Source organism: Pongo abelii, chromosome 6 (genome assembly GCF_028885655.2).
Source record: "Pongo abelii isolate AG06213 chromosome 6, NHGRI_mPonAbe1-v2.0_pri, whole genome shotgun sequence".
NCBI classification, from domain to species: domain Eukaryota; kingdom Metazoa; phylum Chordata; class Mammalia; order Primates; family Hominidae; genus Pongo; species Pongo abelii.
This window is the reverse complement of record NC_071991.2, coordinates 15941300-15963339: the sequence shown is the minus strand read 5'-3', so window position 1 is coordinate 15963339 and position 22040 is coordinate 15941300. Positions and strand designations below refer to the sequence as shown.

Genomic DNA, 22040 nt, shown 5'->3' with positions numbered 1-22040 from the left:
GTGCGGTAGTGCCATCTCGGCTCACTGCAACCTCCACCTCCCGAGTTTAAGCGATTCTCCTGCCTCAGCCTCCTGAGTAGCTGGGATTACAGGTGCCCGCCACTGCGCCTGGCTTATTTTTGTATTTTTAGTAGAGACGGGGTTTCACCATCTTGGCCAGGCTGGTCTCAAACTCCTGACCTCACGATCCACCTGCCTCGGCCTTCCAAAGTGCTAGGATTACAGGCACGAGCCAGCACGCCCAGCCTCTGGTGAGCTATTTGAAGCAGGCTTCCTCCAGCTTTAAGTGGGTGACATGGCAACTCTTTGCCCTAGACCAGTCCAAGGACACAGCAGAGATTCCTATAGAAATCTCCTCATCTTTTATCCATACACAACCTGAAGTGTGGAGAGTTCACATTGTGGGGCTACGCTTGACTCACAGGTGCCAGGAGCCAGGGATCCCCATTAACAGTTCAGAAACATATTTCATAAGCTGCCTTAAAAGGTCTGAATTCAGCCAGGCACAGTGGCTCACGCCTGTAATCCCAACACTTTGGGAGGTCTAGGTAGGCAGATCACCTGAGGTCGGGAGTTCGAGACCAGCCTGACCAACATGGAGAAACCCCATCTCTACCAAAAATACAAAATTAGCCGGGCGTGGTGGCACATGCCTGTAATCCCAGCTAATCAGGAGTCTGAGGTGGAAGAATCGCTAGAACTCGGGAGGCAGTGGTGGCAGTGAGCCGAGATCATGCCATTGCACTCCAGCCTGGGCAACAAGAGCAAAATTCTGTCTCAAAAAAAAAAAAAAAAAAAAAAAGTCTGAATTCTTTTTTTATTTTATTTTTTAAAATCTGTATAAAGTGGCCAGGCATAGTGGCTCATGCTTATAATCCCAATATTTTGGGAGGCTGAGGCTGGAGAGTTGCTTGAGACCAAGAGTTTGAGACCAGCCTGGGCAACAGAGTGAGACCTCATCTCTGCAAATAAAAATAAAAATAAAAAAATCAGCTGAGCAAGGTGACCTGTGCTTGTATTCCCTACTACTCCAGAGGCTGAAGCAGGAGAATTGCTTCAGCCCAGGAGTTTGTGGCTACAGTGAGCTATGATCATGCCACTGCACTCCAACCTGGGCTACAGAGTAAGACCCTGTCTCAAAAAAAAAATTATGGGGTACAAGTGTAATTTATGGATAGATTGCATAATGGCGAATCGGGGCTTTTAGAGTATCCATCACTCAAATAACGTACATTGTACTCATTAGGTATATTTTTATTATCCACCTCCCTCTCACCCACTCTCATGCTTCTAAGTCTCCATTTTGTATCATTCCACATTCTACATCCAAAAGGTCTGAATTCTGCTTTTCAACTTTAACCCTCTGGGACCTGGACACCTTAATTTTCACCTAGTGTCTGCAACTCCTTTGCCTGAGTAGATGGTATTGTTTCCAGAATCTCTCTCACTGGCCTGGATTTAACTCCCTGCTCTAGATTTCAGACTCTTAAGAGGCTAAATTTCCTGCCCAGTCCACTGAATCATATCCAGGATCCTGGCTGGAAACAGATAAAAAAGTAAACATGGGCTATTTGAGAATTACATAGAAGGTTTATTTATAAGATGAAAGTTGTTATTGGTTCTAGGCCCAGGGAGTAAGTTCCAGTTTTCCATAGCAGTGGTTGACTCTATGACTTACCTTTTTTTTCTCTTTTTTGAGATGGAGTCTCACTCTGTCGCCTAGGCTGGAGTGCAGTGGTGCGATCTCGGCTCACTGCAAGCTCCACCTCCTGGGTTCAAACAATTCTTCTGCCTCAGCCTCCCCAGTAACTGGGATTACAGGCACCTGCTACCATGCTTGGCTAATTTTTGTATTTTTAGTAGAGACGGGGTTTCACCATGTTGGTCAGGCTGGTCTCGTGTGATCTAACCGCCTCAGCTTCCCAAAGTGCTGGGATTACAGGCGTGAGTCACCACGCCCAGCCTCTGTGACATCTTTGAGTTGGTTTTCCATCTTTCTCCTCTGGTCCCTCACTCCAGTTCCCTGACACCATTTTGCAGATAAACTCCCTGCACTTCTCCAGCCTCTGTCTCAATACCTGCTTCCCCATTGCCTGGCCTCCTAAACTAACAGATATTCTTTCTCAAGTGCAAATTTAGGACTTCTGGAAGGCCCAGCCATTTCAGAGCCAATTCGTTACTTCTAACTCACACTCAAAGCCCATCTCTCTCTTCCTCCATGCTGTTGAGAGCACCTAGGATGTCTGGCCATGCTCTGACCACGATGCTCTGGGAATGGCTTCTCTGTGCCTTTCTCTCTTCTCTCCAGCCCTTGGATCCACCCTTCTGAACAGGCCCCTGGAGACCTCCATGCATACGGTTTCTTTGTACCTTGGAACCAGAAAGGATCTCTCTAGATTGGAGGCATCAGAAGCAGTTAGGAAACTGAGGACCTGACAAAAAACATGGCAGTGGATATAAAGAGAGGTGGATGGAGCTGAGCAAATCAAGGGATGTATTAAGATTTAATGTGACAGTGTAGGATTTAATGGCTGTGGGAAGGCATTGGAAAAAACAAAGGCAAGGCTAGGTCCAAGCCTCTCCTTTGGGTGCCATTGGTTAGACCAGTCTCTGAGAACATTTCCTAGTGGAAAGATCATAGTAATTCTAGTCATCCTAGCTTCTCTCCCTACCAAATGTTGACCTCTTCTATATCCCCTACGCATGTTCAGCCAAGTTCCATCTGACATTTTGGGTCTAGAACTCTACATGTCTCTAAAATGCATTCTTTGTTGGTTGAACTAACACAAGTTCAAATTTTTAAAATTTAATTTTGCCAAGAAATCTGAAGAAAACCAAATTATACTAAAGACATGGCTGGGTGTGGTGGCCCATGCCTGTAATCCTAGCACTTTGGGAGGCCGAGGTGGGTGGATAGCTTGAGGTCAGAAGTTTGAGACCAGCCTGGACAACATGGTGAAATCCCATCACCCTAAAAATACAAAAATTAGCCGAGCATGGTGGTGCGCACCTGTAGTCCCAGCTACTAGGGAGGCTGAGACAAGAGAAACACATGAACCCAGGATGTGGAGGTTGCAGTGAGCTGAGATTGTGCCACTGGACTCCAGCCTGGGCAACAGAGCAAGTCTCTGTCTAAAAAAAAAAAACCAGCATGGCACATGTATACATATGTAACTTACCTGCACATTGTGCACATGTACCATAAAACCTAAAGTATAATAATAATAATAATAATAATAATAAAATAAAAAAATAAAAATAAATAAAAAAAGACTTGGAGGAGTGACACACTAGCTTGCCTGGCAATTTACAGGGCATGGAGTTTCTTACTTCCTGTTCTCAGTGCTACAGAGGACTTCCTCTCTCCTTTCCTGGCCTTAGGAATTACCCCATCATCTGAGTGCTATTTCCTAAGGAGATGGAGGACATCTTTTTTATTCATAGCCCTGCTTGAGCCACAGATAGTGCTTGCACTGAGACCTGTTGTGACAGCCAGAGTCTGGGAGGGAGAAAAGTCAGTCTGGATACACAAGAATATATAGTCCAAAACCACTTATGGGAAAGACTCAGGTCAAAAACGGACAGGGGACAGAGGCCAACCCACAAAGACAAAATTCTAGATAATCATTCCAAACAATGGTGACATGAGACAGAAGCAACCCACCCCAACCCGCCCGGCCCCCACTGTGAGGCTAGAAAAGCAAGATCTCAATGCTAGTCAGAAAATTGAGGCTGGACAATTTGCAATTGCAAAAATGTGGAACCAACCCAAATGCCCATCAGTCAATGAGTGGATAAGAAATGCGGTATGTATATATACAATGGAATATTACTCAGCCATAAAAGGAATGAATTAATGGCATTTGCAGTGACCTGGATAAGATTGGAGACCATTATTCTAAGTGAAATAACTCAGGAATGGAAAACCAAATATCGTATGTTCTCACTTGTAAGTGAGAACCAAGCTATGAGGATGCAAAGGCATAAGAATGATACAATTGACTTTGGGGACTCAGGGGGACAGGAAGGGAAGGGGATGAGGAATAAAAGACTACACATTGAGTGTAGTGTATACTCCTCAGGTGACAGGTACACCAAATCTCACAAATCACCACTAAAGAATTTACTCATGTAACCAAACACCACCTGTTCTCCAATAACGTATGGAAATAAGAAAAGAAAAAAAAAAAGAAAAGTGAGGCTGAGAAGTGTGAGTGAAGGTAGGTGTCAGAGAATAAAGGACAGGCTGGGGAAAGGATCACTCTTGGCATGGACATCAGGTTCCAGTAGCAAATGTCTTTCCCATGCAATGCACTGGAAAAGGGCACAAGAGGCTGGGCACGGTGGCTCACGCCTGTAATCCCAGCACTTTGGGAGGCTGAGGTGGGTGGATCACCTGAGGTCAGGAGTTCAAGACCAGCCTGACCAATGTGGTGAAACCCTATCTCTACTAAAAATACAAAAATTAGCTGGGCGTGGTGGCACGTGCCTGTAGTCCCAGCTACTCAGGAGGCTGACGGAGGAAAGTTGCTGGAACCCAGGAGGCGGAGGTTGCAGTGAGCTGAGATTGTGCCACTGCACTCCAGCATGGGCGACAAGAGTGAGACTCCGTCTCAAAAAAAAAAAAAAGAGCACACGTTCAAGATGGTAGATTCTGTCCTAGGAGAATACAGCTTTCCACCATTAGCAAGACAGGCTTGTTTACTGACTGTGGATGGTGAGCCAAGCACTGTTGTAAGGCCCTTGACTCACACATTTTGTGAATGCTTCCCAGTCTTAAGGTGGAGATTATTCCCCTGACATATCAAATTAGATACATATAAATTAGGAAATTAGAACCTGGAGAAGTCAAATTACTTGCTAGCTGTGCTGAGATTTGAATATAGGTATATTGCCTTCTAAAGCCCCTGGTTTGTTTGTTTGTTTGTTTTGAGACAGAGTCTTGCTCTGTCATCCAGGCTGGAGTGCAGTGCTGTGATCTCAGCTCACTGCAACCACCACCTCCGGGCTTCAAGAGATTCTCCTGCCTCAGCCTCCTGGGTAGCCGGGTTTACAGACACATGCCATGACACATGGCTAATTTTTGTATTTTTAGTAGAGATGGGGTTTCACCATGTTGGCCAGGCTGGTCTCGAACTCCTAACCTGAAGGGATCCACCCGCCTCGGCCTCCCAAAGTGCTGGGATCACAGGACTGAGCCACCATGCCCGGCCCAAGCCCCTGTTATTTTTATTAGAGTATTCTAACTTCTCTGAACGGACTTGCCTTCTCTCCCTCCTGAAGTGCTATTTATATCACGCTTTGGCTCAACCATGGTACGAGGCATATGGCATCTCAAGAACATGAGCAAGCGGGAATGAAGAAATCAGGGGCTGATGAGTCAAGAGCTGGGCCCAAGCCTAACTCTAAATTCTGCAGGGTCTGGGGAAAGAGTACGAATGGAGGCCTGCACAGCACAACCCAAAATATTGACAAGTTATAAGTCAAGTCAACAGACTGATCAATCCAATATGACCTATCCATCATCCTCGATAAACAGATTTTCATGAGAACCCAACAAGCCAAGTTAGAGTTGACAGTTCTTAGGTTTCTCTAGGTTCTGTGCTTGTGGCATTATGGAGCCTCTCAGCTCCCCAGCTGATACGTTTTTTTGTTTGTTTATTTGTTTTAATTTTGAGATGGAGTCTCACTCTGTCACCCAGACTGGAGTGCAGTGGCACAATCTCGACTCACTGCAGCCTCTGCCTCCCAGGTCAAGTGATTCTCCTGCTTCAGCCTCCTGAGCAGCTGGGATTACAGGCACCCACCACCATGCCTGACTAATTTTTGAATTTTTAGTAGAGATGAGGTTTTGCCTTATTGGCCAGGCTGGTCTCGAACTCCTGACCTCAGGTGATCCGCCCACCTTGGCCTCCCAAAGTGCTAGGATTACAGGTGTGAGCCACTGTGTCCAGCCTAGAACCCTCACTTATTTCTGGAGAGAACAACAGAGCCAGGTTAGCAACAGGTGGCACCAGGAGGACAGGTAACAGTAGGGAGGAAGAAAAATTCCAGGCTTCTCTCCTCCTGGCAGGGCTGAAACTGCTGATCAACTTCCGCCCGGGTCAGGTCTGGCTCGGGAACACACTGAGTCTGATGGCTGTAATGAAGGGTACCAGTGATTCTAATCAGAAGAGACAAGGGAAGGCAGGGGCTGATCATTTCCCTATTAGGAGTGACAATATAAACAGTGAGAAGGTCAGGGAGGCTTCCCTGCTTGCTAACCATAACTCCACCCAAAGTTAGCTTAAACCACTTAGAGCCAGTTTAGAGATCTACCAGGGAAGCTTCATGATGCTCTGTTAAAGGCCAGGAGCAGTGGCTCATGCCTATAATCCCAGCACTTTGGGAGGCGAGGCAGGAGAATCGCTTGAGTCCAGGAGTTCGAGACCAGCCTGGGAAACATTGTGAGATTTCCATTGCTACAACAAATTTAAAAAGTTAGCCAAGAGTGGTGGCGTGCCCCTATCATCTCAGCTACTCAGGAGGCTGAGACAGGGCTACAGGGGGAGTGAGATATGATCATGCCACTGCCCTGCAGCCTGGGCAACAGAGCAAGACACTATCTCTTAAAAAAAAGAAAAAGAGGCTGAGCACAGTGGCTCACGCCTGTAATCCCAGCACTTTGGGAGGCCGAGGCAGGTAGATCACTTGAGGTCAGGAGTTAGAGACCAGCCTGGCCAACATGGTGAAATCAAGTAATCCTCAGCCCCCCAAAATGGATCTTACTTATAATTCAAGAAGTGCTTTAAAAGATGTTGCAGTTAATATACAAAGCCAGTCCATGAAGAGAAATGTGATAACCAAAATCAGATCATTAGCAAAACAGTAAAAGGCTGAACTGATGTGGCAGAAAATCAAATTAGCCAAATAAAAGTCAGAATGGAGAAAAACACACCGTATAAAAAATTAATAGAAAAATAATGCAAAGTAATGAATGTAGGAGAGCACATGTGGAACTCCAACCCATCACTGAAGGCAGGATAAAAAGGGGAGACGATAAAGTAATGGTGCAGAATTACTAACGAAGGGTATACGCAAAGAATGATCCATAGCTTAAAAAAAGAAGGAAATTTTAAAATGTTTACTCAACTCCAGGTAAAACTAATAAGCAGAGAGCATTACCAAGATACAGTTTTTAACTTTGTTCTTTTAATTCAAAGACATAATTTAAGCTAATTGGAAGTTTACTTTCTTGGGAAATAAAGATAAAACTTTGCTGGGCATGGTGGCTCATGCCTGTAATCCCAGCAATTTGGGAGGCAAAGGCGGAGGATCCTTTTGAAGTCAGGAGTTCAAGACCAGCCTGGCCAACATGGTGAAACCCCGTCTCTACTAAAAATACAAAATATTAGCCAGGCATGGTGTTGGGTGCCTGTAATCCCAGCTAGTTGGGAGGCTGAGGCAGGAGAATCGCTTGAACCTGGGAGGCAGAGGTTGCAGTGAGCCGAGATGGTGCCATTGCACTCCAGCGTGGGTGACAGGAGTGAAACTCCGTCTCAAAAACAAAAAAAAAAAGAAAGAAAAAAAGAAAAGAAAAAGAGATGCTCTGTTAGATCTGAAACTACTGATTGGTGGCTGGGGATAGTAGGTAGGAAGTAGGGACTGTTGTTAACATGTAAAGGCTCCACAGCTCTCCAGTGCTTCCGCCGCATAAATCCTCTTTCTAAACGCATACTCTTTTCTTTTCTTTTCTTTTTTTTTTTTTTGAGACCAAGTCTTGCTCTGTCACCCGGGGGCTGGAGTGTAGTGTCATGATCTCGGTTCACAGCAGCCTCAAGTTCAAGCGATCCTCCCTCCTCAGCCTTCTGAGTAGCTGGGACCACAGACATGCACCTCCATGCCTGCCTAATTTTTGTTTGTTTGGTAGAGACCGGGTCTCTCTATGTTGCCCAGGCTGGTCTTGAACTCCTGGGCTCAAGCCATCCTCCCACCTCGGCCTCCCAAAGTGCAGGTATGCACCACCCTAACTGGCAAATGCATACTCATTTTTAAAAAGAAAACATACTTTCTATTATCATTCTATTCCATATATATTTACATTTGGCTGTTTATTTGGAATAAGTAAGTCTGTTTTGAATTTTCACACAATTTTTAAAAAATTAGATGACATCACTACTTTGGCTGCCCTCAAACCTAGCATTACAGTACTGTCAGAGAAAAACAGTGGAATTTAGACATCAGAAGTTCAGCAGAACCTCTGATTTTGTCAATTAACTACTTCATATGTTCAGAATGTTATTCAACTTTTTCAGCCTCAGCTTCCTCATGATTCATGCAACTTAAAGGATGTTTCAGGTCCCCATGTGGTAAAACAGAAGCTAAAGTACTTTCCAGGTAATGTGATTCTATACAAAGAGCATTGCTTTAGAATGAGAGGGGGGAGGGTTTGAACTGTGGTCCCACCATTTACTAATTGTGTAATCTTGGGCATGTTTCTTAGGCAACTTGACTTTGAGTTTTTTCATTTGTAAAATAGTAGACACAATACTTTTTTTTTTTCTTTTTGAGACAGAATCTCGCTCTGTTGCCCAGGCTGGAGTGCAATGGGGCAGTCACAATTCACTGCAGGCTGGACCTCACAGGCTCAAGCAATTCTCCCATCTCAATCCCCAGAGTAGCTGGGACTACAGGTGTGCACCACCACGCCGGGCTAATATTTTTAAGTTTCTGTAGAGACAAGGTCTCACTCTGTTTCTCAGGCTGGTCTCAAATTCCCGGCCTCAAGTGATCCTCCTGCCTTGGCCTCCCAATGTACTGGGACTACAGACATGAGGCACTACATCTGGCTACAATACCTTTTACTCTTGTAAAGATCTGAATGAAATAATAGTAAAGGAAATGAATACAGTTCCTTCCATATGGTAGATAGTTACAAATACTAATTTCCTTCAATTTTCCTAGAATAAAATATTACAAGAATTCTAATTAAACCTAATTGATTGAACTGGATTTTTTTTTCTAATTCTTCTCAAATAAAATAAAGGAAATTGAAGTTATAAAACCGAAGGATACTATAATAATTCTAGGGGACTTTAATACTCCACTTTCAATAATGAATAAATCATCTAGACAAAAGAAGATCAACAATGCCTTAAACCAACTAGACCGAACAAATATCTACAAAACATCCATCCACCAACACCAAGATACAGATTCTTCTCTACTGCACATGGAGCATTCTCCAGGATGGACCATACATTAGGCCACAAAATAAGTCTTAATAAATTTAAAAAGGTAGACCGGGCATGGTGGCTCACGCCTGTAATCCCAGCACTTTGGGAGGCCGAGGCGGGTGGATCACTTGAGGTCGGGAGTTCGAGACCAGCCTGACCAACAGGAAGGAATCTCATCTGTACAAAAAACAAACAAACAGACAAACAAAAGACAAAAACATTAGCCCGGCGTGGTGGCGCATGCTTGTAATCCCAGCTACTCGGGAGGCTGAGGCAGGAGAATCACTTGAACCTGGGAGGCAGAGGTTGTGGTGAGCTGAGATTGCACCATTGCACTCCAGCCCGAGCAGCAAGAGCAAAACTCCATCTGAAAAAAAAATTTAAAAAGTAGAAGTCATACAAAGTTATCTGCTCTAATCACAATGAATAAAATTAGAAATCTAGACCAAAAGGAAAATGCAAATTTTCATGTATGAAAATTAACCAATACACTCTTAATCAACGGGTCAAAGAAGAAATCACAAGGGAAATTAGAAAATATCAGAGATGAATAAAAAATTTTTTGTAAATTTTTAATTAAAAAGTAAACATTAATGTCGAAAATGCAAACTTGGGGAAGACAGAAAAGATCACACACAAGGCCGTCACTTCACATTTGGAAGTCTGCACAGCGGCCAGGCAGAGGCGCTCCTCACTTCCCAGACGGTTGGCAGCTGCGGAGAGGGGGCTCCTCACTTCCCGAACTGTGGACAGATGGGCAGAGGTGCTCTTCACTTCCAGGATGGTTGGCAGCTGGGCAAAGGGGCTCCTTACTTCCCGGATAGTTGGCAGCTGGGCAGAGGCGCTCCACAATTCCCAGAAGGTTGGCGGCTGGGCAGAAGTGCTCCTCATTTCCCAGTTATTTGGGCGGCCAGGGAGAGGCATTCCTCACTTCCCAGATGGTTGGCAGCTGGGCAGAAGCGCTCCTCACTTCCTGGACTGTGGGCAGCTGGGCAGAGGTGCTCCTCACTGCGATTCTCACTTCCCAGACAGTTGGCGGCCAGGCAGAGGCGCTCCTCACTTCCCGGACGGTTGGCAGCTGCGCAGAGGGGCTTCTCACTTCCCCAACGGTTGGCAACTGGGCAGAGGCGCTCTTCACTTCCCGGACCATTGGCAGCTGGGCAGAGGCGCTCCTCACTTCCCAGAAGGGGCGGCGGCCGGGCAGAGGTGCTCCTCACTTTCCAGACGGTGGGTGGGCAGAGGTGCTCCTCACTTTCCAGACGGTGGGTGGGCAGAGGCCCTCATCACTTCCCAGATGGTTGGCGGCTGGGCAGAGGCACTCCTCACTTTGCAGAGCTGGCAGAGGCGCGCCTCACTTCCAGGACTGTGGGCAGCCGGGCAGAGGCGCTCCTCACTTATAGGACTGTGGGCAGCCAGACAGAGGTGCTCCTCACATCCCAGAGGGTGCGGCGGCCTGGCAGAGGTCCTCATCACTTCCCAGATGGTTGGCGGCCTGGCAGAGGAGCTCCACACTTCCCGGACCCTTGGCAGTTGGACAGAGGCGCTCCTCACTTCCCGGACGGTTGGCAACTGGGCAGAGGCGCTCCTCACTTCCTGGACAGTTGGCAGATGGGCAGAGGCGCTCCACATTTCCCAGACGGTTGGTAGCAGGGCAGAGGCGCTCTTCAGAGGTGCTCCTCACTTCCCAGATGGTTGGCAGCCAGGCAAATGCGTTCCTCACTTCCCAGATGGGGCGGCAACCAGGCAGAGGTGCTCCTCACTTCCCAGACTGTGGGTGGGCAGAGGCCCTCATCACTTCCCAGATGGTTGGCAGCCTGGCAGAGGAGCTCCACACTTCCTGGACCGTTGGCAGCTGTGCAGAGGTGCTCCTCACTTCCCAGATGGTTGGCAGCCTGGGAGAGGTACTCCTCACTTCCCAGATGGTTGGCGGCCAAGCAGAGGCACTCCTCACTTCCCAGATGGGGCAGCAGCCAGGCAGAGGCGCTCCTCACTTCCCAGACTGTGGGCAGCTGGGCAGAGGCGCTCCTCACATCCCAGATGGGGTGGTGGCCTGGCAGAGGCGCTCCTCACTTCCCAGACAATTGGTGGCCGGGCAGAGCGCTCTTCACTTCCTGGACAGTTGGCAGCTGGGCAGAGGCGCTCCTCACTTCCCATATGGTTGGCAGCTGGGCAGAGGTGCTCCTCACTTCCCGGACTATGGGCAGCTGGGCAGAGGCGCTTCTCACTTCCCAGACAGTTGGCAGCTGGGCAGAGGGGCTTCTCCCTTCCCGAATGGTTGGCAGCTGGGCAAAGGCACTCCTCACTTCCCGGACAGTTGGCAGCTGGGCAGAGGCACGCCTCACTGCGTTCCTCACTTCCCAGACAGTTGGAGGCCGGGCAGAGGCGCTCCTCACTTCCCAGACAGTTGGCAGCTGGGCAGAGGCACCCCTCACTTCCCACACGGTTGGTGGCCAGGCAAGAGATGCTCCTCATTTCCCAGACAGTTGGTGGCCGGGAAGAGTTGCTCCTCACTTCCCAGTCAGTTGGCCGGCCGGGCAGAGGTGCTCCTCACTTCCCGGACTGTGGGCAGCTGGGCAGAGGTGCTCCTCACTTCCCAGACGGTTGGCAGCCGGGCAGAGGCCCTCCTCACTTTCCAGCTGGTTGGCTGCCCGGCAGAGATGCTCCTCACTTCCCAGACGGTTGGCTGCTGGGCAAAGGCACTCCTCACTTCCCAGAGGGCTGGCTGCCTGGCAGAGGCGCTCCTCACTTCTCAGATGGTTGGCGGCCGGGCAGAGGTGCTTCTCACTTCCCAGATGGTGGGCAGCCTTTCAGAGGTGCTTCTCAGTTCCCAGACGGTGGTAAGCCAGGCAGAGGCGCTCATCACTTCCCAGACAGGGACACGGCCAGGCAGAGGCGCTCCTCACTTCCCAGATGGTGGGTGGCCTGGCAGAGGCACTCCTCACTTCCCAGATGATTGTCAGGTGGGCATTTGCGCTCCTCACTTCCCGGATGGTAGGCAGCTGGGCAGAGGGGCTCCTCACTTCCCGGACGGTTGGCAGCCGTGCAGAGGCGCTCCTCACATCCCAGACGGGGTGGCGGCCAGGCAGAGGCACTCCTCACTTCTCAGTCATTTGGACGGCCGGGGAGAGGCCTTCCTCACTTCCCAGACAGTTGACAGGTGGGCATATGCGCTCCCCACTTCCCGGATCTTTGGCAGTTGGGCAGAGGCGCTCCTCACTTCCCAGATGGTTGTCATCTGGGCAGAGGTGCTCCTCACTTCTCGGACTGTGGGCAGCTGGGCAGAAGGGCTCTTCACTTCCCAGATGGTTGGCAGCTGGGCAGAGGCGCTCCTCACTTCCCAGATGGTTGGCAGCTGGGCAGAGGCGCTCCTCACTTCCCAGATGGTTGGCAGCTGGGCAGAGGCGCTCCTCACTTCCCAGATGGTTGGCAGCTGGGCAGAGGCACTCGTCACTGCGTTCCTCACTTCCCAGACAGTTGGCGGCCGGGCAGAGGCGCTCCTCACTTCCCAGATGGTGCGGCGGTCGGGCAGAGGCGCTCCTCACTTCCCAGATGGTGCGGCGGTCGGGCAGAGGCGCTCCTCACTTCCCAGATGGTGCGGCGGTCGGGCAGAGGCGCTCCTCACTTCCCAGACAGTGGGCCGTTGGGCAGAGGCGCTCCTCGCTTCCCACATGGTTGGCGGCCAGGCAAGAGGCTCTCCTCATTTCCCAGACAGTTGGTGGCTGGGAAGAGGCGCTCCTCGCTTCCCAGTCGGTTCGCTGGCCGGGCAGAGGTGCTCCTCACTTCCCGGACTGTTGAGCAGCTGGGCAGAGGCGCTCCTCACATCCCGGACTCTGGAAAACTGGGCGGAAGCGCTTCTCACTTCCTGGACTGTGGGCAGCTGGGCAGAGGTGATCCTCACTTCCCGGACTGTGGGCAGCTGGGCAGTGGTGCTCCTCACTTCCCAGCTGGTTGGCTGCCCGGCAGAGATGCTCCTCACTTCCCAGACAGTTGGCAGGTGGGCATATGTGCTCCTCACTTCCCGGATGGTTGGCAGTTGGGCAGAGGCGCTCCTCACTTCCCGGGCTGTGGGCAGCTGGGCAGAGGCGCTCCTCACATCCCGGACTCTGGGCAACTGGGCGGAAGCGCTTCTCACTTCCTGGACTGTGGGCAGCTGGGCAGAGGTGATCCTCACTTCCCGGACTGTGGGCAGCTGGGCAGTGGTGCTCCTCACTTCCCAGCTGGTTGGCTGCCCGGCAGAGATGCTCCTCACTTCCCAGACAGTTGGCAGGTGGGCATATGTGCTCCTCACTTCCCGGATGGTTGGCAGTTGGGCAGAGGCGCTCCTCACTTCCCGGACTGTGGGCAGCTGGGCAGAGGCGCTCCTCACTTCCCAGATGGTTGGCAGCTGGGCAGAGGTGCTCCTCACTTCCCGGACTGTGGGCAGCTGGGCAGAGGCACTCCTCACTGCATTCCTCACTTCCCAGACAGTTGGCTGCCAGGCAGAGGCGCTCCTCACTTCCCAGATGGTGTGGCGGTCGGGCAGAGGCACTCCTCACTTCCCAGGCAGTGGGCCGCTGGGCAGAGGAGCTCCTCATTTCCCACATGGTTGACGGCCAGGCAAGAGGCGCTCCTCATTTCCCAGACAGTTGGTGTGACCGGGAAGAGGTGCCTCCTCACTTCCCAGTCAGTTGGCCGGCCGGGCAGAGGTGCTCCTCACTTCCTGGACTGTGGGCAGCTGGGCAGAGGTGCTCCTCACTTCCCAGAGGGTTGGCAGCCGGGCAGAGGCCCTCCTCACTTCCCAGCTGGTTGGCTGCCCGGCAGAGATGCTCCTCACTTTCCAGCTGGTTGGCTGCCCAGCAGAGGCACTCCTCACTTCCCAGATGGTTGGCGGCCGGGCAGAGGTGCTCCTCACTTCCTAGATGGCGGGCAGCCTTTCAGAGGCTCTTCTCAGTTCCCCGACGGTGGTAAGCCAGGCAGAGGCGCTCATCACTTCCCAGACAGGGAGGCGGCCAGGCAGAGGGGCTCCTTGTTTCCCAGACGGTTGGCAGCTGGGCAGAGGCGCTCATCACTTCCCAGACGGTTGGCGGCCAGGCAGAGGCGCTCCTCCTCACTTCCCTGACGATTGGCGGTAGTGCAGAGGCGCTCCTCATTTCCCAGACAGTTGGCGGCCGGGCAGACGTGATCCTCACTTCCGGGACTCTGGGCAGCTGGGCAGAGGCGCTCCTCACTTCCGGGACAGGGCGGCGGCCAGGCAGAGGCGCTCCTCACTTCCGGGACAGGGTGGCGGCCAGGCAGAGGCGCTCCTCGCTTCCCAGACGGTGGGCAGTTGGGCAGAGGCGCTCCTCACTTCCCAGACACTTGGCGGCCCAGTAGAGGTGTTCCTCGTTTCCCAGACAGTGGGCAGTTGGGCAGTTGGGCAGTTGGGCAGAGGGTCTCCTCACTTCCCAGACAGTGGGCAGTTGGGCAGTTGGGCAGAGGGTCTCCTCACTTCCCAGACGGTTGGCGGCCAGGCAGAGGCGCTCCTCATTTCCCAAACGGGGCGAAATAAAAATTTTTTAAAAAACACAACCATTGTGGAAGTCAGTGTGGCGATTCCTCAGGGATCTAGAACTAGAAATACCATTTGACCCAGCCATCCCATTACTGGGTATATACCCAAAGGATTATAAATCATGCTGCTATAAAGACATATGCACACGTATGTTCATAGTAGCACTATTCACAATAGCAAAGACTTGGAACCAACCTAAATGTCCAACAACGATAGACTGGATTAAGAAAATGTGGCACATATACACCATGGAATACTATGCAGCCATAAAAAATGATGAGTTCATGTCCTTTGTAGGGACATGGATGAAACTGGAAACCATCATTCTCAGCAAACTATTGCAAGGAAAACCAAACACCGCATGTTCTCACTCACAGGTGGGAATTGAACAATGAGAACACATGGACACAGGAAGGGGAACATCACACACCGGGGACTGTTGTGGGGTGGGGGGAGGGGGGAGGGATAGCATTAGGAGATATACCTAATGCTAAATGACGAGTTAATGGGTGCAGCACACCAACATGGCACATGTATACATATGTAACAAACCTGCACGTTGTGCACATGTGCCCTAAAACTTAAAGTATAATAATAATAAAATAAAATAAAATAAATAATTTAATAAAGTTTAAGAGAAAAAAAAACACACACAACATACCAGCTGGGTGCTGTGACTCAGGCCTGTAATCCTAGCCCTTTGGGAGGCCAAGGAGGGCGGATCTCCTGAGGTCAGTAGTTCAAGACACGCTTGACCAACATGGTGAAATCCTGTCTGTACTAAAAATAAAAAAATTAGCCGGGCATGGTGGTGGGTGCCTGTAATCTCAGCCACTCTGGAGGCTGAGGCAGGAGAATCGCTTGAACCTGGGAGGCAGAGGTTGTAGTGAGCTGAGAACGGGCCACTGCACTCCAGCCTGGGCCACAGAGCAAGACTCTGTCTCAGAAACAAAAACAAAAACAAAAACAAAAAACAATGTACCAAAACGTATGGGATACAGCAAAGGCAGTGTGCAGAAGGAAATGTTTAATTGCAAATGTTACATTAGAAAAGAAGGAAGATCTCAAATAAATAAGCTAACTCTCCAACATAAGCAACTAGGAAAAGCAGAACAAATCGAACACAAAGCTAGCAGAATGAAGGAAATCATAAAGATTAGCACAGAGAAAAATAAAATAGAGAATATAAAAAACAGTAGAGAAAATCAATGAACTAAAAGTTGTTTCTTTCAAAATTGACAAACTTTTAGTTAGACTGACAAAAAAGAGAAAAGAAAACCAACTTAAATCAGAAATGAAAAAGAAGATGTATCACTACAGACCTTATATAAATAAGAATTGGAAAGGAATGCTAAGAATAACTGCAAACCAAAAAATTAGATACATAAGTGAAATAGTAAAGTTTCTAGAAATACACAAATTATCTAAACTGACTCAAGGAGAAATAGAGACTCTCAATAGACAATAACATTAAAGAGATTGAATAAGTAGTCAAAATCCCCCAAGAAGGAAAAGTTTACAACCAGATGGCTTCAACAGTGAATTCTAACATTTAAAGAATTAACATCAATCCTGCCGGGGTTACAAAGTGTAATCCCAGCACTTTGGGAATCCAAGGCAGGCGGATCATGAGGTCAGGAGTTTGAGACCAGCCTGGCCAACATGGTAAAACCCCATCTATATTAATAATACAAAAATTAGTGGGGTGTGGTGGCACATGCCTGTAGTCCCAGCTACTTGAGAAGCTGAGGCATGAGAATCACTTGAACCTTGGAGGCAGAGGTTGCAGTGAGCCAAGATTGGGCAACAGTGAGACCCCATCTCAAGAAAAAAAAAAAAAGTAAAAAGAAACAGAATTAACATCAATCCTTGTCAAATTCTTCTAAAAATTGAAGAGGATGAAACATTTCCTAACTCATTCTATAAGGCTAGCATTACCCTCAAAGCCAGAAGAAAATAGAACAAGAAAAGAACATTATAGAATCAAAATCTCTTTTGAATATAGATGCAAATATATGAAATGCACCATTTTAAACGGTTAACCCTTTAAAATGGTACATTTTGACAACATTAATTGCATTCACAATAATGCACAATCTTCATCTATTTCCAAAATTTTTCATCACCCCCAAACAAAAACTCTTACCATTCAGCAATAACTCCTGATGAATTCACTGATTTCGATACATTTGTCTCTGTGAATTTGCTCATTCCAGATACTATTAGTCAGTTTTCACACTGCTGATAAAGATATACCCAAGACAGGGCACTTCTTACATGGCAGCAGACAAGAGAGAATCGAGAACCAAGTGAAAGGGGTTTCCCCTTATCAAACCATCAGCTCTCATGAGACTTATTCACTACCAGGAGAACAGTATGGGGGAACCGCCCCCATGATTCAATTACCTCCTATCGGGTCCCACCCACAGCATGTGGGAATTATGGGGCTACAATTCAAGATGAGATGTGGGTGGGGACACAGCCAAACCAAATCACAGATGTTTCATGTAAGTGGAATCACGTAATGTTTACCATTTTGTGCTTTTTATTTCACTCGGCATGTTTTCAAGGTTCATCCACGTTGCAGCATGCATCCAAACTTTGTTCTTTTTATGCCTGAATAATATTCCATTGTATAGATATACCATGATTTGATCATACATTGGTTTTCACCTTTTGTTTCCTTGTTTTCACTTCTTGGCTATTATGAATAATCTTGCGATGAACGTTGGCATACAGGTTGTTTGAGTCCCTGTTGTCGTCTTTTCTGGGTATCTATCTAGGAGTAGAATTGCTGGGTCATTTTGTAATTCTATGTTTAGCTTTCGAGGATCTGCCAAATTGTTTCAATAATGGTTGCACAGTCCAGGTGCAGTGGCTCACTCCTGTAATCCCAGCACTTTGGGAGACTGAGATGGGTGGATCATTTGAGGCCATGAGTTTGACACAATGGTTGCACAATTTTACATTCCCACCAACAGTGTACACGGTTCCAATTTCTTAACATACTTGCCAACACTTTTTATTTTCTTTACATATTTTCAGTTGCAGACATCTTAGAAAGTGGTATCTCATTGCAGCTGTTATTTGCATTTCTCTAATGATTAGTGATATTGAGCATCTTTTCATATGTTTATTGGCCATCTGTCTGCTTTATTTGAAAAAATGTCTATCAAGTCATTTGCCCATCTTTAAAGTAAAATTGTTTGTCTTTTTGTTATTGAGGTATAGAAGTTCTTTCTGTATTTTGGATATTAAACTCTTATCAGATATATGATTTGTGAATATTTCCCCCTTTCTGTAGGTTGTCTTTTTATTTTCTTGATTTTCTTGATAGTGTCTTTTGAAATATAAAATTTTAAAATGTTGATGAAGTCATTTTTTTTTGTTCTGCCACTTTGCTTTTGGTGTTAAGGACATAAAGATATAACCTTATGTCTTCTTCTAAGAGCGTTATAATTTGAGCAAGTACATTTAGGTTTGATCCATTTTGAGTTAACTTTTTTTTTTTTGACAGTCTCGCTCTTGTCACCCAGACCGGAGTGTAGTGGCACAATCTCCGCTCACTGTAACCTCCACCTCACGGGTTCAAGAAATTCTCCTGCTTCAGCCTCTTGAGTAGCTGGGATTATAGGCACACGCCACCATGCCTGGCCAATTTTTGTACTTTTAGTAGAGACGGGGTTTAGCCATGTTGGTGAGGCTGGTCTCCAACTCCTGACCTCAGGTAATCTGTCCTCTTCGGCCTCTCAAAATGCTGGGATTACAGGCAGGAACCACTGTGCCTGGCCAAGTTAACTTTTTTTTTATGATGTGAGGTAAGGATTCAACTTCAGTCTTCTGCACCTAGATACCCGGTTGTCCCAGCATCATTTGTAGAAGAAACTACTCTTTATCCATTGAATGTACTTGGCACCCTTATCAAACATCAATTGGCCGGAGATGTACAGGTCTATTTCTGAACTCCCAATTCTATTTATTTGATCTATATGCTTGTCATTATGCCAGTACCACAATATTTTGATTAGTGTAGTTTTAGTCAGTTTTAAAGGGAAAATTAGCTCGTTTGTCATCCTTTGGTTGAAAACAAGTGGATAATCAAATCGTGGTATGTCCGTACAATAGGATATTATTCAGCTATGGGTATAGCACCAGGTGCAAGAAAAAGCAGCTATCAGATGCGGAGTTGATACCAGGTGAGTTGGCTGAAAGTCAGTGCACAGAGCAGGTGCCTCCCCAAACTCCGTGCAGACAAGTAACTACTTTTTTGCAACAGAAAATAAGGAGTTTATTCTCTAGAGAAACCAAACCAGAATAACTCTAAATTCAGGGCATGGGATAGGATGAAAAGCATGGGTGAAGTGCTAAACTAAAGGCAGGAAATAAAGTGAAAGTCTGCAAGGTGAATTGGTCACGTAAGCCTCTAGCTCATGATCTGCTCACAGCACTTCTACAACTAAAATTTTGATAATGATGAGGGAAATCTAGAATGAATGAAGTAGAGGGAAAGAATACATATTATTAAATATAAAATAATATATTAATAAATATAGAATTAATACATAGAATAAATATTAACTATGATCCTTGATTAGATACAGCAGTGGGATCTATAGGTTTTTCCAGGAGTATACTTGTATTAGTTTTTTCAGGCTTATATCTGGCTCCCATCTTGAAGAGCACTCTGTGATGAACAGGGTGTCATGAAGAGCTTGAATAAATCTGTATGTTGCAAGGGGTGAGCTATCTCAGACACCTCTTGTACACCATTGCCTAACTCAGTCCTGTGTCTTACTCCAGCTGCTGTTGTAGCCACCAATTCTGAGCAGCAGACTTCCACCAGTTCTGCCCACTGCAACCAGACAGCACCTCACTCCAAGTTCACACTACACACCTCTTACTTCTTACCTTGGAGCTTCTCTGATGTCACAGCATGGATGCCTGTGAGAAATGTGGCACTCTCATGCGGAAACCAGGAAATAATGAGGAATAAAATCTATGAGACTACCTTGACCAGTGGAAGATGGGATCTGATGGATAAATGCTTCCCCCTTTTGTCTTCCACATGAGGTCCACAGAATGTTCTGGTGAGATGGAGCACTTGTAGCCATGGCTAACTCCATAGCTCATCTTTGTATTTTTTTCCCCTCTGTCTTTACTCCACTCCCCCAGTCCCTCATTCCTGTCTCCTGGAACAATCCCAATAACTACCTAAATGCATGCTCTTGTCTCATTCTCTGCATTTTTAGAGGAGTCCAAATTAAGACAAATCTGAAAATTTTACCCAACTGTATGGGCAAAAGATATAAAATTATAATAAAGATATTTTCAGATATGCAATGACAGAAAGGAAAAGGATAGAAGGTAGGAAGAAAACGAAGAAGGAAGGAAGGAAGGAAAAGAGGAAGAGAGGAAGGTGGAAAGGGGATGGAAGGAGGGAAGGAAGGAGAAGGGAAGGGAAGGAAGGAAGGAGAAGGGAAGGGAAGGAGGGAAGGAAGGGGAGGGAGAGAAGGAGGGAGACAGGGAAGGAGGGAGGAAGGAAGGAAGGAGAAAGGAAGAAAAAAGGAAAGAAGGAAGAAAAGAAGGAAGGGAAAGAAGAAAGAAAGAAAGAGAAAGAAAGAAAAAGAAAGAAAAGAAAGAGGAGAGAGAAAGAAGAAAAAAGGAGAAAGAGAAAGAAGAGAGAGAAAAAGAGAAATACATGGGGATGAGGAAAACTAGTACTAAATGCAATTCAGGAGATTGGCCAAGTTTCAGAATAACAGCTGTGCAGCAGATTCAAAGAAGGAGCACTGCAGATTAAACTTTCAAGAGGGATAACTCTAGGCATTGGGGTGAGGTGGGGGGGTAGGGGAAATAATATAAAGAAGATTTCACATGTGTGAGCCTTTGGGGAGAAAATCACCACATATAGGAGACTGACAGGTCTGATGGTAAAATTCAATGATTTGTACATTGAAACAAAGCAAGTGAAAGATAAAGTAATTATTTACTCCCCCACATTTCCCAGAGAGGAAATGTAATCATAAAAAAGTATGGCCCACTAGTGAACAATATTTAGACAGCCATAATACTATAAATTTTTGTGAATGATTTTTCTAAACATATAGCTAGATGGGTAGGATAAGGGAGGAAAGGGGTCTGTGTAGGGGGAACCGTGAAAAAGAGCTAATTCATCACTTATCACGCAAAAAAAAAACAATCGAAAATATTTAAACATATATCAACAAGAAGCAGTAAAAAACTGCTTTTCAGTATTTTTAAGGTTTTCAGTTAATGCAGCAGTCTGCTACTGAGAGAAGTACATTCTCAGTCTAAGAATGAGGGTATAAACATGATATTATTTTATTTTCTCCTCTGACCTCTATCTTCAACTGTGTTATATTGAATTTCATTTTCACTTTACTTAATAATCTCTTGACCAGACCCCATAGCTCTCTAGTCATTTTTTTTCCTTGAGACAGAGTTTTGCTCTTGTTGCCCAGGCTGGAGTGCAATTGTGTGATCTTGGCTCACTGCAACCTCCACCTCCAGAGTTCAAGCAATTCTCCTGCCTCAGACTCCCGAGTAGCTGGGATTACAGGCATGCACCACCACACCCGGCTAATTTCGTATTTTTAGTAGAGACAGGGTTTCTCCATGTTGGTCAGGCTGGTCTCGAACTCCTGACCTCAGGTGATCCACCTGCCTTGGCCTCCCGAAGTGCTGGGATTACAGGCATGAGCCACCGCACCCGGCCCTCTAGTCATTTTTCAAAAGGTGCGAAATGTCCAGTCCACCTTCCTTGATTTTAAAACTTCAGTCACAGGCCAGGTGCAGTAGCCTATAATCTCAGCACTTTGGGAGGCTGAGGCAGGAGGATCACTTGAGGCCAGGAGTTTGAGGCCAGCCTGGACAGCATAGCAACTCCCCATCACTACAAAAAAAATTAAAAATTAGCAGGACATGGTGGCATGCACCTATAGTGCCAGCTACTTAGGAGGCTGAGTTGGAAGGATCGCTTGAGCCCAGGAGTTCGAGGCTGCAGTGAGCTATGATTGCACCACTGCACTCTAGCCTGGGCAACACAGTTTCTAAAAATAAAATGAAATAAAATAAAATAAGATACTTCAATCTTAGAAGCCACGTGTGGGGAAAAGAAAGAGAGATCAGATTTTTACTGTGTCTTATTTCCTTTCTCAGTCTCTCATCTCACCTAACAAAAAATACCCACAGGTGTAGAGGGGCTGGCCCCCTTCACCATAAATACTCTCCTTCCCTCCCATCCTTTCCATCCATTCATGCTTCCCCCTACACAC

General features: G+C 47.1%; 1 long non-coding RNA gene across 1 annotated transcript in view; it reads right to left on the bottom strand.

Moving 5' to 3' along the window:
* LOC134761710 (uncharacterized) overlaps positions 1 to 22040 on the bottom strand; it is a 59154-nt gene that overhangs the window by 2149 nt on the left and 34965 nt on the right. The gene's annotated exons all lie outside the window — the stretch shown is intronic.